We start from the raw sequence: 13,608 nt of genomic DNA on the forward strand, positions 1-13,608 counted from the left end.
CGGTTATATTATGTCAAGTGCCGAGATATACTGATTGCAGAAGAGATCCCTTAAGAACCAAGGCACCAGAGTATTAAGTTGTTTAAATGTGGCATTCCCCTTACACCTGCAGCAGCTACCATAACTCACTGTAACAGGGCCCAAAGCATGGTGGGGGAAGTTTACTACTTTCTCGGGGCCCGGCTGTCTTGGAAGGGGGTGACAGCGGCTTATTTATTTCAACTTTTCTTTTTAGAGAATAAACAGAATCAAAGGATAAAGGATGGTCAACGGGCTCTTGCTCCCCTAACAATTAAATTAATTGAACAGGATGACGGAAACCACATTGACAGTCATGATCTTGTAATCATAACTGATGATCAACAATATATTTGGTACTTCCACTTACTCTTGCAATAAATTCATACAAACTAATTGAGGTTGATATATTCCTAATATTTAATTTAAACCTGTAGTTGGACATTTTTAAACTGTGTGAGGCCTGGGTCGGAGGTGATGGTGTTAGGCTCCCAGGGGCAGGGGAAGAGTCGGGGAGGGGTCCAGTTTTTATGCGAGTACCGGGCCCTGAAAGGGTGACGCTTCAGCCCAGAACTCACAAGATGATACTTTTCTCTGGCTTCTTAGGCGCGGTTTTAGCTTTCAACGCTGAACAGAGACTCAGAGCAAAAGATTTTTTTTAAGGGTGTTCTTTTTTTCAGACTAATTCTGCGTGTGTGTGTTTTCTTAAGGACACGCTGCATCCAAAGAAGTAACATTTATGTCTGTAACGGAAATTTGTTTTCTGATTTTTTAACTTGTTTCTGTTTGTTATATAAAGAGATATAAAACTTCAGCAACTGACAAAAGTCGAAATTAATTATTGTAATTCTCTCTCTCTCTCTCTCTCTCTCTCTCTCTCTCTCTCTCTCTCTCTCTCTCTCTCTCTTAATTTAGACCCTTCATTACAGTGTAAATGAAGGAAATTAACATATTAAATAGAATATACTTCTGAAAATGTGTAATTTTATAGTATAAAAATATCATATAATTTTCAACAAAAACAAATGGCCAGCAATAAAATGAATTTGCGGTTATGCTTTAATCTGTTCTGGTGCTCCTGTTATGATCTGGTATAACATTTCAGAAGAACATTTTATGGCATGGTGAAAAAATATTATGCAAAGTTAAATTTTCTAAGTGTTTCTAGTACACCTACGGTAATGTTAAAATAGTTACAAAGGTTTTGGTGTTTTGTTTCTGCTTTGTTACACACTGATTGGCTCCAATTTCCTGCCGCATAAGCTTCACCTAACATGATGTTCAGTCTGTTTTTATATTCAGCACCTGGCAGGCGCCTTGCAATTATTTTCCGTTATGACACAACACATCATGGAGTTGCCAGATATGTTTTGTAATAAAAGCTAAAGAATTTAAGTTTACAATTTGTAAAAATTCAATTCGACTGCAGATGTGTCCCTTAGATTAGCTTGAATATCGCCATTTTATGCGGAATCAAAGTCATTGCGTGAGCGAGCGCGCGAGTATGTTTTATATGAGATGTAAAACGGACTCTGTATTCCGGAAGCGGCTTTCCAAAGGTTTTAGAAAAGTAAAGACGACCGATTGTTTTACACACTCGCGCAGTTTACTTGGTTCATCGGGTGATATTTTAGACGAGTCTGCCAATACGTAATATTAGCATTCAGAACAAAACAAGATCGTTTATATCGGGTTGGCTTTTGGTATTTCAGCCTGAGACGGGTTTACGTAATGCGTTGTTTTACATACAGTGCTTGTATTTTTTCTTAGCAAACTTCATTGACGTATGGAGCATATTGGTTAATATATATATATATATATATATATATATATATATATATATATATATATATATATATATATATATATTTATTTACCAGTCCCATTGATGACGTCAGCCAAAATGTAGCGCCATTCATTACCTAACTTGTAATTCATCGATTCACTGATATGCTTGAAGACGTTTTCGCTGAAAACCTTGAATCAACAACTGGGAAATGAAATGATGAAACAAGATTCGATTTTCGGTTAAGGAATATAAAGGTTGAGACTCTACCAGAACTCCTTCATGAATTACTGGACGTCTTTTTCATCTCCATGGTAAGTATTGAATTTGTATAATTGAATTAGAATATCTTATAACTATTGTCTCATTACCTCACGTCAAAATAACCTTTTTCTTCAACTACTGGGCGTTTTTCCAACCTGGGCGAAGACCTTAACCTATCTCACAACGTTTTTGGGAAACGGCCTGAGAGTAATTTATGGATCAACCGGAGGTCTATCTTTGATGTGTTTTTCCTCTCGCGTCTAACGCCAAAAAATAAGCAATCCATCATCTCTTCTCAAGCGCTTGCAGGCACTTGCCTCAGTAACCAAAGAGAAAACACAAGATAATATGAAGAGGGAAAACCTTAAGAGTTTTGTTATTATCAGCTATTTATTAGCAAGAGCAAGACGAAGAACGAGTGACCTTAAGCAAACTGTTCACATCGTCACTGTGTATTCATTTTCTCTAACAGTTCACTTCTCACAGGTTGTGCGTTGTTAAACGAACTGAAAAGAAAATCCGTTCTCTATTTACACTTTGGAGTCTCCGGTTTTATGCAGATTTCTATCAGCAGTGATTCCTTGCATACGTTTCTTGCACGCAATATGTTTATGCGAAAAGTTTCCACGAAATTTACCCGTGCCTCGAGTAAAACCGAGTGAATGCACTATACTGTAAGTTTGTTTCGGAGTGAAGTGTCGCCCTGCGGCAATATTATGGGCAAGCGCTGAGATATACTGATATTGCAGAAGGAATGCTTGAGAACCAAGGCACGAGACTTAAAATTTTGCTTAAATATGGCATTCGATAAGAAGGGAAATGGTCGACCCTTTAATGTCCTGGCGAACTTCCTTTCCACGTTTGCTTAGTTTTCTGGAAAGAGAGTAAAACTTATAAATGAGATCCTTTGCCTTTCCTGGTTGGGTCCATTTTGCATGGAGATATATTTTTCTCTTTTGAAAACAGATTTTTTATTCGTCTTTATCCGTAAAATTCAGTAATAATATGAATGTTATAAAACGAACTTATGCTTTTATTACTTCACAAACCTGAATACACTACGTACATTTGCAGAGTTTTTTCCTTATCTTAAGATCACACTTGTGGCTGCATTATATGAAAGAAAATTCATAATGCTAGGATTTTACTCTTCTTAACCCGTATTGGAAAAATGTCTACCAAAAATTTTTTCATAATTTCGAACAACATTACAACAAATCAAGTATCCGACTCTAGTTCCAAAATTGACAGTTTTTAAACGTGTACTTGTTTAAACTACTCTATGACAGTTAATTCACACATATTTTTCAGCATCAATAATATGGCACGTTCTTTAACAGAGACAGAAAGGCAAAAGCAATTTGCTGTAGAACAAAGAAGATAGATACAGAACAACAAAGCATTAATTTCTCATTAAAAATATTGACATGCGAATTCAAATGTTTAATAAATAACGATAAGTAGATATAAAAACGAGAAAATAGCAAAGATTAATGCTTATTTGCACCATAATGACAGATAACGAGTATATACATGCATAAAGTTATATGTATGTGTTACGGCTCTTTTGCTGAGACCATAACTTCCAGGCTCAATACAGAAAAGACATGGGCTCTGGGTAGACGTTTTCAGACACAGACAGAAATATCAACCAGGCAACAATGAAAAACGAAAAAAAAACTTAACAATATTTATTATACAAAGAACTGAAATTGAACACAACAAATTTTCCTTAAGGAAATTACTTCCAACAAAAAGTACAAACAATTTTTAGCACTTAATAAATGAATACTGTTCACGTAATACTCCTAAAGCTAAATACTAATTCCCTAACATAGACTATTACGTAGGTAATCAAAATTTATATTGTAAAGAAAAGCCGGCTATTAATCATCAACCTCTACCTAAAATTATACTAAAGGAAGAAGGAAGGAGAAGATCATAAAACAAGAAATAAAACCTTAAATCTCTACCTAACTTTATAAAGCTAAACACAAAGATAGTTATAATAAGTTGGGAAAGCAATGCCTCCAAACAAACTTACAAAAGACAAACAAACGCAACGGATATGAACACTTAAAAAAAACAATACAAAATAATATAAATTACACCTGAAATAGTTGTAATAACATTTCAGAGCTGTCACGCCCCGAAGAAAGCAGTTACGACGCACGAGGAAAACACGGAGCTATATCTAAGCTCTCACTCCGAAGATGAGGGGCCAATCAAAAGGTGTCCTGCTGTAATCCTCATGAACACACGCACTAGTGTTGTAGCAATTGTCCACAAAATATCCAGGACAAACAATAAACGGCACATTACCTGGTGATATCCACCCTACTGGCCACCTCACGGGTTTGCAAACCCACAGTGCAGCTGCTGGAGACAAATGTGTAGATCCAGGAGACTCCTGAACCATGTCAGGAAGCGGAACAAAATAGCGAAGATCCACTAATCAGAGGACACCTCTGATATACCAAGGCTATGTTGGTCCTTGGAGAAATCCAAACAGAAGCCGAAGGAGTGCAAGTTTTAACACTCAAGAATACGGTCACAACGTCTCCAACCAAGCAGTCTGCAGCAATATTGTGGGTCGCTCTACTAACCTGAACTCCCAAGATACACACCCCCTCCTCTGACGACACTTTAGGGTCCACGTCACACGCCCAAAAATAAAAATATAAAAAGAGCGTCAAAAATAGCACTATCACTTAAACACCTGGCGGGGAGGAGGAGAAACAGCGCTTCCAAAAACAGCTGAAGGCTAAAAACAAACCCTTCACAAAAAAACTTAAATTTAACCTTAAAACTAAACTTAACTTAAGGAAACTAGTAACTTAATTTAAACTTTATTAATATAAAATGAAAGCAATTTCCTTAAGAGCAACATATCAAGAAAAAAAACTACGTTAAACCTGATACCTTCCTCCCCGAAAAAAAAAAATTTATTTAAAAAAAATTTTTTTAATTATATAATTCCACAAACAACTTAAATCAAAAATGTGTTCCTAAAAAGGAAAATGACCAACATCAACACTGCTAATAACATTTTACCATAAATCCTAACCATCACCTGCACTAAATCAACCATTTCATAAAACTAAGCTAAACTCATACAAGCCATTCCAGTCAACACACTTTCATACAAAACCTGCAAGAAATATTATTAGGCTACAATCAAACTAGATACCAAAATGACAACTTCTAAAGCTGAAAAGAAAAATTAAGTATCAGACCAAAAAAAACATTAAAGGTACAAGTTTAAGTAATGTATTGTCCAACATATGCGTTTGAAGAGAGTTGAGTTGGGGCAGGAGACATGAGCTCAGAAAAATTCAAACCAACCCTCGAGCAAGTTATATCAGTTACGAGCTCTGTGCTAGACTCATAACACTCAGCATTTATAGCATAAAAATAATAAAAGCTGAGAAAAACTTAATGCTCATGTAGACATACAAACCAAAATATACAAGAGGGGTGTCATCCACTATGGCTACGAGCTGTGGGCTAGTCTCGCAACCTCCAGTCTTCATAGCGTAAAAATAATGATGGCTGGACCGGACGACAATTAGTGACTTCAGCACACCCCACAACCCAGATCAACTCAACCTCAACCTCGAGAAAGGGCATCAGGTATCTTATTTTCGGAACCTTTCACGTGCCTGATGTCCAAATTAAACTCTTGTAATTGCAAGGCCCAGCGAAGGATTTTGGTTAGCCCCCTTCATACGCTCGATGAAAACCAAAGGATTATGGTCCGTCCATACCTGTATGGGAAAAGCAAAATTAGTTATATAAGGCTTAAAATGAATCAGTGTTCGGACCAAAGCCAGGGCTTCTTTCTCAATGGTCGAATATCTCTTTTCGGCCGCCATCAACTTCCGACTGAAGTAAGACGTGGGATGAACTTCCCCGTCTTCTCCACGCTGAAATAACACTCCTCCAATTCCCACATCACTGGCGTCAACAGCCACAATGAACGGCTTCTGAAAATTGGGGAGGATAGAATGGGGTTAGTCATTAGTATAGATTTTAAACTGTTAAATGATTCCTCACACTGAGTCGTCCAAAGAAACTTACGACCCTTTTCTAAAAGCAGGGTCAAAGGTGGAGCAAGGTCAGCTAAATTTCTAATGAACCTTCTGTAATACCCAGTCACACCTAAAATTCTTCTGACCCCCCGTATATTAACAGGACTCTTAAGGTTCATAATAGCCTCAAGATTCGCTTGCTTAGGGGCTACTTGACCCAAACCGACTTCATTGTCCCAGATAAATTACCTTTGCTTTCCCAAATTCACATTTCCCAAGATTTACCACGAGACCTGCATTTCTCAATGCATTCAAAACTTTCATAACTGTACCAAATGTGTATCCCAGTCATCACTATAAACTACTAAATCATCTATATAAATAGCAGTACCATCTAGACCGCAAATCACTCTATTCATTAACCTTTGGAAAGTGCATGCCGCATTTTTCATACCAAATGGCATTACTTTGCACTCATATAACCCAAAAGGTGTTACAAATGCAGAAATTTCTCGGCCCCGATCAGACAAAGGGACCTGCCAATAACCCTTTAACAAATCTAACTTGAAATAAATTTGGCAGACCCAATTCGATCAAGGCAGTCATCAATCCTAGGAAGTGGAAAGAATCACTTTTGGTGTGAACATTCACCTTACGGTAGTCCACGCACATCCGGAAGTTTCCATCCGACTTCTTAACCAACACAATGGGTGAACTCCATGGACTGACCGAAGGCTGAATGAGGTCGTGATCTACCATATACTTTATTTCTTTTTCTACAATATCCTGCTTGGTGGGGTTCAACCTGTAAGACTTTGCTTTACAGGAGTGGCATTTCCCACATCCACATCATGAACCAACAAATTAGTTTGACCCGGTGAATCCCTAAACACATCTGAAAAACGAATGAATTAGATTTAACATATCCTTTTTCTGAGTACCCTTCAAATGCTTTAACCCTTCTTTAAGACCTTCAAAACTTTGCAGATTATCCAACAAAGCATCTGAAGGTACCTGACCTAATAAATCATCAAAATCATCTACTGACACAGATGTATCTACAACTACAGGTTCTTCATATACAATCGCCAGGGGTCTACATTTTTACAGTGATAAGATTTTAATCTATTAATATGGAACACCCTTACACTTACGCCGAGTTCCTGGAGCTTCAATCTCATAATTAACATCAGATAATTTACGTAAAACCTTCCATGGACCCTTATACCTAGGCTCTAAAAAATTATCAGGGTCCATGCTGAGAACCAATACCAATTCACCCGGCTCAAAAGAACGGGTTTTAGTCTTCCTATCAAAATTTTGCTTCATTCTAACCTGGGAAGAACTTAAATTTTCCTTGGCAAACTCCCAAGCCATATTCAACCTATTTCTCAAACCATCCATAAATTCACCAATTTTCATTTTTCCTTTTGCTCGGACCTAAGAATTTCACCCAGAACCTCCAACGGACCCCCACATCTTATGCCCAAAAATTAACTCAAAAGGGTGATTACGAATAGCAAAAAGGGCGAATGGGAGAGCCTTATCCCACTCGTTTCCTTTTCCATAACAATACTTCTTTATAATTGTTTTAAGGGTCTGGTGAAACCTCTCCACCACCCCTTGACTCTCCGGATGATAAGGTACGCTGGTAATGTGCTGAATGGCCAGTTCAGCACATTTACCCTAAATACCTTACTCGTGAAATTCGTACCACAATCGGTCTGAATAACACGAGGGAGACCATACCTAGAAAAATATTCAACCAGTTTATCAAACACAATTTTAGACGTTACACTCCTCACTGGAAAGGCCTCTGGGAACCTAGAAGCTCGATCCATAATAGTTAAAATATACATAAACCCAGTTTTTGTTTTGGGCAAAGGCCCAACCACGTCAATGACCAGCTCCGAAAATGGTTCCCCAATAGCTGGTATTGGATTTAAAAGGAGCTTTAGGAATTGGCTGGTTGGGTTTACCCATCACTTGACATATTTCACAGCTTTTCACAAATTTCTTTACCGATGATTTCATACCAGGCCAGCAATAATTCTCTGCCAATTTCTTAAAAGTTTTCCCCACTCCAAAATGACCTGCAAAGGAATCACAATGAGACATATTTAAAATAAATTCATGAAATCTGGAAGGTACTACAATTTGCTCAAGTCTTGAGGTTTGATCCAAATCATCCACAGAAGGACGACTCACCTATATAATAAACCCCTAATTAAAACAAACTTAGGTCTTGTTAGATCAGACTCATCACCCAATTCAAAGTTAAATTCTTCCTTCTGGGCTTTTACAAAACATGCCTGTCCCAATCAGGTTTCATAAATGGAATATCACAACTACTACTAACATTACAACTATCTTCTACAGACCTGGGTCTCTCTACTTCTACATCCAAATTACATAACCTTAAATCACCTTCAGTGTCATTGCTAATTAAATCACCAGCCCTTGCCGCAGCACGGGTAGTCACAGCTACAGGGTAGGCATGTATCGAGAGAATTGGGAATAATTCATTACCTTTTCATCCAACGTATCATTACCCAGTATACCATCAATATTTGGTACAGGAAGTATATCCACAACCGCTAATTCAGTTACCCTGTCGTATCCAGGAAAAACTAACCTGGCCTTCACCAATGGAGCTGATAATACAGTGTTTGGGAAACCACTTAATATCACAAAATTACCAGTAGGTTTAATCAAATCCCTAAGCGACTGCTTCAAAATAAGAGAACGAGCGGACCCAGTATCTCTTAAAAATCTTACCAAGCAAACCTTATCATCATTTACAATTTTACCAGGCCAAATATACTTATTATACTTGAGTCACAAATTTCCATCATCGGGTTTCACAACACCGTCCTTACCACTAACATTATTACCAATCCTATTCTTACAGGCATCAATCGGTTCCGAAACAAAAACAGGAGACTTTACAGGGCCATCTGCAACCAGAGACACAGGACTATACGAATTGTTATTCTGCTGAAGGTATTTCCTTCGAGCGTTACATTGAGCCTGAACGTGACCAACCTTATTGCACCAGTAACAAGTTACATCACGTAAATTCCTATTATCATTGAAATTCCTGTTATTAAAATTTACAAAATTACCTCTATTACCATTATTATTATTTTGGGAATTACTAATCACCCTGGAACCCTGAGACACCAAATTTCTTGAACCCTTATTTTGATTGAAAAATCCAACATTGTTTTGGTTCCTGTTAAAAGATAAATTGCTATTATTATTCCTAAATGATGGATTATTAGAATTCCTGGAAGAAAGTCGATTATTATTACTGTTATCAGGTGACCTGGGATCGGGATTATTATGACTTCGTGCTTGGAAATCCCTAGACTCTGATTTATGGGTTAGCACAAACTCGTCTGCAATTTGGGCTGCACGATCTAAAGTGTCACCCTTAACCTCTTCTAAATGCACCCTCAATTCTCTCCCACAGGCTTTCTTAAACTCTTCCAGGAGGATCAATTCTTTCAGAGCACCTACCGAAATTACCTGCCTACTCTTCAACCACTCGTAAAACTGTTCCCTCTTCATTCGAGCAACCTCCACAAAAGATATAGTTGGAGTTTTAACCGAATTTCTAAATTTAAGCCGGTAGGCCTCGGGCACCAAATCATACGCTTTCTAAACTATGGACTTAACCCTATGATAGTCCCTAGCCACCGAATCGTCCAAAGCATTGTATACCTTTATAGCTTTGCCCACCAACCTACACCGGATAAGCAAGGTCCACATGTCAGCGGGCCAAGACAAACGAGATGCTACCCTCTCGAATGCCCTAAAGAATTCTGGGACATTTGCCTCGTCAAAACCGGCACCAAGTTGAGTGCAGCACTCATGTTAAACCTCTCGCTAAACATGGGATTAGGGAGCTAACCAAGTTATCACTTCCTGTCAACCTTGCCATTTCCAACTTTATCTGAGCCATTTTTAATTCATGCTCCCTTCCCCTCTCAGCCTCTTCAAACTCTACTTTTCTTAATTCGATTCTCTTACTTATCAGTTTGAACTCAAAAGCCTCTTTAGACTCCGCCACAAGAGGTACATTTTCTTCCACAGCTTCATCAGAAACAAAAGGATTATTAGAACGATCATAAGTAGGGTTAACAGGTCCTTCGTACAAAATCCCTGTACGAGGAGGATCTTCAACAAAGTCAAACCTGCAGCAATGCTCACTTCCTCACCTGAAACTGATGTATTCTCAAATTCACTTTCATTCTCACTCTCATTTACATTTACCAAATTCGCAGCCTCACCAAACTCCTGATCTACCTTTTGCCTAACTAAACTCAAAATTTGTTTACGAGTATCTGTACTCCTGAACGTAATATTCAAGTACCTCGCACAACTAACTAAATGGGCTTTGTTTAACACCGACAAATACCTCAGGCAATCTGCCGATCCCAAAAATTCAGTAGGTGAAAACTCAAAATCATCCATATTTACTACGGGGGTCAGGTATCTTACTACAGAAATAAATATTGCCAAATTAGCCTCCCGCTGCCAAAATTACCGGTCAATATACTGACTGTGTCTTTTACCAGAATCTGGCAGGTCATACATATGTTACGGCTCTTTGCTGAGACCATAACTTCCAGGCTCAATACAGAAAAGACATGGGCTCTGGAGTAGACGTTTTCAGACACAGACAGAAATATCAACCAGGCAACAATGAAAAAAACGAAGAAAAAAAATTAACAATATTTATTATACAAAGAACTGAAATTGAACACAACAAATTTTCCTTAAGGAAATTACTTCCAACAAAAGTACAAACAATTTTTAGCACTTAATAAATGAATACTGTTCACGTAATACTCCTAAAGCTAAATACTAATTCCCTAACATAGACTATTACGTAGGTAATCAAAATTTATATTGTAAAGAAAAGCCGGCTATTAATCATCAACCTCTACCTAAAATTATACTAAAGGAAGAAGGAAGGAGAAGATCATAAAACAAGAAATAAAACCTTAAATCTCTACCTAACTTTATAAAGCTAAACACAAAGATAGTTATAATAAGCTGGGAAAGCAATGCCTCCAAACAAACTTACAAAAGACAAACAAACGCAACGGATATGAACACTTAAAAAAAACAATACAAAATAATATAAATTACACCTGAAATAGTTGTAATAACAATTCAGAGCTGTCACGCCCGAAGAAAGCAGTTACGACACACGAGGAAAACACAGAGCTATATCTAAGCTCTCACTCCGAAGATGAGGGGCCAATCAAGAGGTGTCCTGCTGTAATCCTCATGAACACACGCACTAGTGTTGTAGCAATTGTCCACAAAATATCCAGGACAAACAATAAACGGCACATTACCTGGTGATATCCACCCTACTGGCCACCTCACGGGTTTTGCAGAAACCCACAGTGCAGCTGCTGGAGACAAATGTGTAGATCCAGGAGACTCCCTGAGCCATGTCAGGAAGCGGAACAAAATAGCGAAGATCCACTAATCAGAGGACACCTCTGATATACCAAGGCTATGTTGGTCCTGGAGAAATCCAAACAGAAGCCGAAGGAGTGCAAGTTTTAACACTCAAGAATACGGTCACAACGTCTCCAACCAAGCAGTCTGCAGTAATATTGTGGGTCGCTCTACTAACCCGAACTCCCAAGATACACACCCCTCCTCTGACGACACTTTAGGTCCACGTCACACGCCCAAAATAAAAATATAAAGAGCGTCAAAAATAGCACTATCACTTAAACACCTGGCGGGAGGAGGAGAAACAGCGCCAAAAACAGCTGAAGGCTAAAAACAAACCCTTCACAAAAAGCTTAAATTTAACCTTAAAACTAAACTTAACTTAAGGAAACTAGTAACTTAATTTAAACTTTATTAATATAAAATGAAAGCAATTTCCTTAAGAGCAACATATCAAGAAAAAAAACTACGTTAAACCTGATAGTATGTGTGTATGTATATATATATATATATATATATATATATATATATATATATATATATATATATATATATATATATATATATATATATATATATATATATATATATATATATATATATATATATATAATCAAAAGCTATAAACGTCCTTTAATATCCAATTCACTCTACCTATATAAGTAATATATTTTCATATATATGTTGCAAGGGGAATTTTTAGTTGATAATAAGTCCACCGTCCGTGGGGTCGAACCAGTGACGGACGAGGAATCAGGACTACAGTGACACACTAACCAGATCGGCCACAAGAGAGGGTATAAGTGAATACCATCTCCCATCAACCCACCCGTCGAACTCAGGTGTTTTGCGTTTGGGCGATATCCACCCACCTCTCAGCCATGTTGACCGTGTAGTGCGTTTGTCGACGTAGCCATATTATGACTATTTATCACATCACCGTGATTCATATACAATCAGAAAGCTACAAACGTCCTTTAATATCCAATTCACTCTACCGAGGTAATATATTTTCATATATGTTACCGAAGGGGAATTTTTAGTTGATAATAAGTCCACCGTCCCGTTCGGTAACATATATGAAAATATATTACTTCGAGGTAGAGTGAATTGATATTATAAACGTTTGTAGCTTTCTGATTGTATATGAATCACGTGATGTGATAAATAGTCATATTATGGCTACGTGCGACAAACGCAACTCACACGGTCAACATGGCAGAGGTGGGTGGATATCGTCTCCAAACGCAAAACACCTGAGTTCGACATGTGGGTGATGGGAGATGGTATTCACTTTATACCTCTGTGGCCGACTGGTTAGTGTGTCACTGTCGTCCTGATTCTTCAATCCGTCGCTGGTTGACCCACGGGACGGTGGACTTATTATCAACTAAAATTCCTTCATATATATATGAAAATATATACTTCTGGGAGGTAGAGTGAATTGATATAAAGGACGTTTGTAGCTATCAATATTGTATATGAATCACGGTGATGTGATAAATAGTCATAATATGGCTACGTCCGCTAAACGCACTACACGTCAACATGGCAGAGGTGGGTGGATATCGTCTCCAAACGCAAAAACACCTGAGTTCGACGGGTGGGTTGATGGAGATGGTATTCACTTATACCCTCTCTTGTGGCCGACTGGTTAGTGTGTCACTGTAGTCCTGATTCCTCGTCCGTCGCTGGTTCGACCCGACGGGACGGTGGACTTATTATCAACTAAAAATTTCCCCCTTCGGTAACATATATGAAAATATATTACTTCCGAGGTAGAGTGAATTGGATATTAAAGGACGTTTGTAGCTTTCTGATTGTATATGAATCACGGTGATGTGATAAATAGTCATAATATGGCTACGCTCAACAAACGCACTACACGGTCAACATGGCAGAGGTGGGTGGATATCGTCTCCAAACGCAAAACACCTGAGTTCGACGGGTGGGTTGATGGGAGATGGTATTCACTTATACCCTCTCTTGTGGCCGACTGGTTAGTGTGTCACTGTAGTCCTGATTCCT

Source organism: Macrobrachium rosenbergii, chromosome 7, assembly GCF_040412425.1.
Source record: "Macrobrachium rosenbergii isolate ZJJX-2024 chromosome 7, ASM4041242v1, whole genome shotgun sequence".
In the NCBI taxonomy this organism is placed as follows: Eukaryota; Metazoa; Arthropoda; class Malacostraca; order Decapoda; family Palaemonidae; genus Macrobrachium; species Macrobrachium rosenbergii.